We start from the raw sequence: 6,000 nt of genomic DNA, 5'->3' as shown, positions 1-6,000 counted from the left end.
TGCAGAGTCTATTCTTCCTGCTCGCACTACTACTAGTCACGAGTCTCACGACGATATCAGTCTTAGCTCCAGCCTAGCAGGAATTCCATTCGATCTGGCTAATGAAGAGCTAGACTATGAGCCAGAGGAAGTAGAGGAGATGAGTGGTCAGGAATCAGATTCCTCAGGGAGCAGTGTCCAAATGACTAGTGCACAATTTTCCCCTGAGCCTCCACCTTCTCCGCTACGATCATCACCATCACCACCACCACCACCAGCAGCAGCAGCAGCAAAACCTAGCAAATCTAAAGCATTTAGCAGTCCCACTATGGCCAGTACTGTTACCACCAGTCCCACCACCACTAGTTCTGCCTCTGTTCATCCACCCCGAGCAGTAGGAGCAGCACCCAAGGCACACTCCAAGGCTATGCGCGCCCCAATTTGGGAGCACTTTGAAAATGTTGAAGAAGGGCGCTATGGAAAGTGCAAACATTGTGGGAAGCTAATAAGCAGAGGGAAAGTGTCTGGCCATTTTACCAGTGCTAGCATGAACCATCACCTCAGCACTCAACACAACGCTGTGCTATTGGGGAAAGATGCAGAAGTAAAACTAAGTGCAGGCAGCATAGCTGGTGGCCGTGGAAAAACCCCAACAGCTTCTTCTTCTGAGCCAATAGCAGCAGCAGCAGCAGCTACTGCTGGCAGCCAGAGACCAAGGCAGGTTGGAGCACTGCATGTCCAGCCCACCCTGGAACAATTTGTGGCATTCCAATCCAAAAGGTCAATGCCCAAACAGCAGGCCAATAAAGTAACGCGACTGATTGGTCAGTTCATTGCTGTTGGAGGGGCATCCTTCTCTATGATCGAAGGGGAGCCTTTCAAACAATTGATGGCGGCTGTGGCTCCACAATATACAGTTCCGTCACGTTCCACTTTCAGCAGGAACATTGTCCCCTCATTGTATCAGTCCTGTGTTGCAGCAGTGAAAGAGGAGCTTTCCAAGGCTGCTGGTCAGTCTGTTCATTTCACTACAGATTTGTGGAGTGCACCTAGCGGCCAGCATGCCTTTCTTTCTTTGACAGCACACTGGTGGCAGCCCGGTGTGTCTAAGGAAGCTGCTGCAGCAGGCTACCGATCTTTCCTTCTCCATGCAGAAGTGATGGATGAAAAGCACACTTCCCAAAATATTCTGCATGCAATGAGGAAAATGTTTAGCCTTTGGGTGGGAGCAGAGGCGGGCACCAATGTTGAAGTTGGTTTTGTGGTAACTGACGGAGGTGCCAATATGGTGAAGGCGCTGCGAGATGGTCATATTGTTGGTGTGCGCTGTGCAGCCCACATCATCCATCTTGTAGTGAAGGCAGCAATGTCAGAAGGAACTAATGTGGCAGCAGTAGTTCTGTCCCGCTGCAGAAAGATCGCTGGGCACTTTCACCAAAGTGTTAAGGCTAGCCAACTTTTGAGGGAAGAGCAAGAGAGGTCAGGTCTTCCCGTACACTGCCTACGTCAGGATGTCAGTACACGGTGGAACTCCACGTTAGACATGCTGGAGAGGATTTTGGAGCAGCAGAGGGCAATCCATAATCTTGCCTCAGAGCACAATATTGGGATTACCTCTCCATTGAATAGGGAGGATTGGACAGTGATCGGCCAGCTAGTGGCAGTCCTTAAACCATTCAGGGATGCCACAGAAAATTTAAGCTCAAACACTGCCAGTCTGGCCCAGGTAATCCCAGTGTTCTCCCATCTAGGCAGCAAGATGGATGTGTTCCTTGGAAACCGTGAGGCTGTTCAAGGTGGCACTCTACATCCTGACGTAGCAGCCATAGTCAGGAAGCTGAAGGATCTGCTAAAAGTACACCTTCGCAAACGAATGGAAGAGAGTCCCGAAATGATGCTAGCGTGCCTTTGCGATCCAAGAATTAAGGGAAAGCTAGCTTTGAAATTTAATGTTCTCAGTAGCTACCGGGAGCAATTGGTCAACAAGGTGCGTGACTGGCAGCGTAAAATGGGAATGCTGTCCGAGGAGGGAGAGGTGCAGGAGGAGGAAGAGATGATGTGGTCTGCTACTCCTAGCAGCAGCATCAGCAGCAGTGCCACAAGCAGCACAACACAGCTGAGTGGAGCAGCTGCGTTTTGGGAAGAGGCACTTGGGAGTATAGTTGGACCATCTGACAGAGCTAGCAGCAGAAAGGAGAGTAGTGCTGCTGAAATGGTCAAACTTTACCTCTGTGAAGTTCCTTCTGCGCCTAATGTTGATCCTCTTAGCTACTGGGATGAAAAGAAGAGTGTGTGGCCTGCACTCTCATGGGTTGCGCAGCAGCTACTATCATGTCCGCCAACCACTGTTCAAAGTGAGCGCGTGTTTTCTATGACTGGAAACATACTGAGTCCACAGCGCTCACGCATGGCACCTCATCTGATGGAGCAGATTGCCTTTCTTAAATTCAATCTGCCCAAGTTGGGTTACCCAGCTCTTAGCTTGGAAAGTTAATTTTTTTTCTCTGTAATGTTTAAGGTAGTTTCTCCCCCTGGTTGCACGTGTTTGTGGTGTGGCAACGCCTGATACCTCCGCCGATGTAGCCAGCTTACGCTAGGGCCTAGTGTCTGAGTTCTGGAAGTCCGCTCCCAAACGCCATGGACTGACAGACTTTCATGCTTTGCCCTGGGGTGAAACAGGTGAGCGGGTCGTCAATTGCCCACTCATTCACCTTTTCCAATGCTGCTGCTGCTGCTGCTGCTGCTGCTGCTGCTGCTGCTGGTGGTGGTGCCAGCGTCTCTTCTCTTCCAGTTCGCTTCCTGGCTAGTGTCATGCCTTAAATGTCCCTAATGGAGAGGGTAGTTTCTCCCCCCTGGCTGAATCTGTTTGCGGTGTGGCAACGCCTGATACCTCCGCCGATGTAGCCAGTTTACGCTAGGGCCTAGTGTCTGAGTTCTGGAAGTCCGCTCCCAAACGCCATGGACTGACAGACTTTCATGCTTTGCCCTGGGGTGAAACAGGTGAGCGGGTTGTCAATTGCCCACTCATTCACCTTTTTCCGTTTCCAACGCTGCTGCTGGTGGTGGTGCCGGTATCTTTTGCCAGTTCGCTTCCTGGCTGAAATCATGCCTCAAATGTCCCTAATGGAGAGGGTAGTTTCTCCCCCTGGTTGCACTTGCTGCGGTGTGGCAATGCCTGCTACCTCTTCCGGTGTAGCCAATTTACGCTAGGGCCTAGTGTCTGAGTTCTGGAAGTCCGCTCCCAAACGCCAAGGACTGACAGTCTTTGGATGCTTTGCCCTGGGGTGAAACAGGTGAGCGGGTCGTCAATTGCCCACTCATTCACCTTTTCCAATGCTGCTGCTGCTGCTGGTGGTGGTGCCAGCGTCTCTTCTCTGCCAGTTCGCTTCCTGGCTAGTGTCATGCCTTAAATGTCCCTAATGGTAAGGGCAGTTTCTCCCCCCTGGTTGCACTTGCTGCGGTGTGGCAACGCCTGCTACCTCCGCCGGTGTAGCCAGCTTACGCTAGGGCCTTGTGTCTGAGCTCTGGAAGTCTGCTGCCAAACGTCTAAGACTGACAGTGTTTGGGTGCTTTGCCCTGGGGTGAAACAGGTGAGTGGGTCGCCAATTGCCCACTCATTCGCCTTTCCCAATTCTGCTGCTGCTGCTGGTGCCAGCGTCTCTTCAATGCCAGTTCGCTTCCTGGCTAGTGTCATGCCTCAAATGTCCCTAATGGTAAGGGCAGTTTCTCCCCCCTGGTTGCACTTGCTGCGGTGTGGCAACGCCTGCTACCTCCGCCAGTGTAGCCAGCTTACGCTAGAGCCTTGTGTCTGAGCTCTGGAAGTCTGCTGCCAAACGTCTAAGACTGACAGTGTTTGGGTGCTTTGCCCTGGGGTGAAACAGGTGAGTGGGTCGCCAATTGCCCACTCATTCGCCTTTCCCATTTTTCAATGCTGCTGGTGGTGGTGGTGGTGGTTGTGGTGGTGGTGGTGCCAGCATCTCTTCTGTGCCAGTTCGCTTCCTGGCTAGAGCCATGCCCAAAATGTCCCTAATGGTAAGGGCAGTTTCTCCCCCCTGGCTGCATCTGTTTGCGGTGTGGCAACGCCTGCTACCGCCGCCGGAGTGGCCAGCTTACGCTAGGGCCTTGTGTCTGAGCTCTGGAAGTCCGCTGCCAAACGTCTAGGACTAACAGTGTTTGGATGCTTTGCTCTGGGGTGAAACAGGTGAGTGGGTCGCCAATTGCCCACTCATTCGCCTTTTCCATTTCCTTTTCCATTTCCATTTCATTATTTTCCTTCTGATACACAACCAACCAACCAAACATACCACACACAATAACACAAATAACACAGTGACATAACACATAACACACAACACATATAACACACAGTGACAACACACATAACACATACACGTACAATGCACAAATCACAAGGACCTTTCCTCTTGTTATTTGTCCTGGCCTTCACTTCTACACTCACTAGCATTAATGCTATAACTCACACTTCATACTATAACATTTTTCCATCCACATACCTGCCAACAGACCCAACTTTTTCAGGGACAGTCCTGCTTTTTTCCAGTCCTGTCCCATCTAATTTAGCTATCTAGGTATGCAAATACACGTTGGTAGTTATAGCTCGGTAGGTAGCACTAGTATAAACATTAAATAAATATAATAAAGTACTAAATAATAAATCTAACTTTAAAATACATTTAAATAAACCCCAATTTTTTTTTTAAAACCCATTAAAATTAAAATTAAATTATTATTTAGACATAATACATCTTTAACCAAACCAGTGCACTGCTACTAATCTTAAACATAACCGTACATTAACCCTAAGCTATTTTTTAGTTCTTGTCCAACATTTTTCCATCCGCATACCTGCCAACACACCCAAGATTTTGGTGGACAGTCCTGCTTTTTTCCAGTCCTGTCCAGTAAAAGTTGGGTTGTTGCAAAGTATGCCATTGTGAATAGGTAGCAAATGTTAGGCATGTATTACAAGTGGTCCAAAATCAATTTAAAAATTTAAAATAATCCCTATTCTTTTATTAAACATCTATGGATATGTGATTGTGTATGATAAACGGAGGCCAAGTTCCTTGGAGCATTTGTCTCTAGGTCATTTTGTGTACAGTACACCTCAGTACGTGTGTGCAACTCTATTGGTCGTTTCGGCAGGGGGCTGGCCTGCCATCAACGAATGAAGTGCATTCTGCAATTCACTCGTTGATGCCAGACCAGCCCCCTGCCGAAACGACCAATAGAGTTGCACACACGTTCCTTCACGGCAGCTGCTGCTGCTCCGATGTGTTGTTAACCCTGTATTAACCCCTGCTAGGCAACCGGGAAGGAAACAAAGATTAAACGAGCACGAAGAATGTCCGCGAATATTCGCCCGAAGAGAAGACAGGAACTGGCGAATATTCGCGGAATACGAAGGTTTTTTTCCCCCCGAAGACGAGCATGAAGACGAACACGAAGAGCCCCCTGGTGCCCAAGTCTAGTAAATATCTTCCTAGCATCCAGACAGGTAAACATATGTTATCGCGTTACTTAAGGATGAGAAAGAAATCATTAACAAGACTTGTCTACATTGGCAAACGTGTCTACAACAACATGTATATTTAATACAAAATGGTGTTGATTTAAATTTCATATTTACAGACACCCAAACACACAGACCAGGACAGGCTCTGCCACACCGACACCCAAACACACACACACCAGTACAGGCTCTGCCACACCAACACCCAAACACATACACCAGGACAGGCTCTGCCACAACAAAAACCCATATCAGGATGGGCTAAGCTACAACAATAAAAAAAAGTATTTTCCACACTGCTTTATCGTTGACCTCCCTTTTGTGTTTCTGCCTTTAGTATTGATTTATGTAATGGCCTCAGCTGCCCCCCTTGTGTATTAATGCCGAAAGTCCAGATAAATGCTGCCCTGCAGTATCGGGGATGTATATGTGACTAATTGGTTCCCCTCTATGAGTCTTTACATCCCCCGTACTGCAAGGCAGCATTT

This window comes from Sceloporus occidentalis, unplaced genomic scaffold (genome assembly GCF_023333645.1).
Source record: "Sceloporus occidentalis isolate IW3139 unplaced genomic scaffold, rSceOcc1.0.p SCAF_188, whole genome shotgun sequence".
Classification (NCBI taxonomy): Eukaryota; Metazoa; Chordata; class Lepidosauria; order Squamata; family Phrynosomatidae; genus Sceloporus; species Sceloporus occidentalis.
This window is presented reverse-complemented; position numbering follows the sequence as displayed.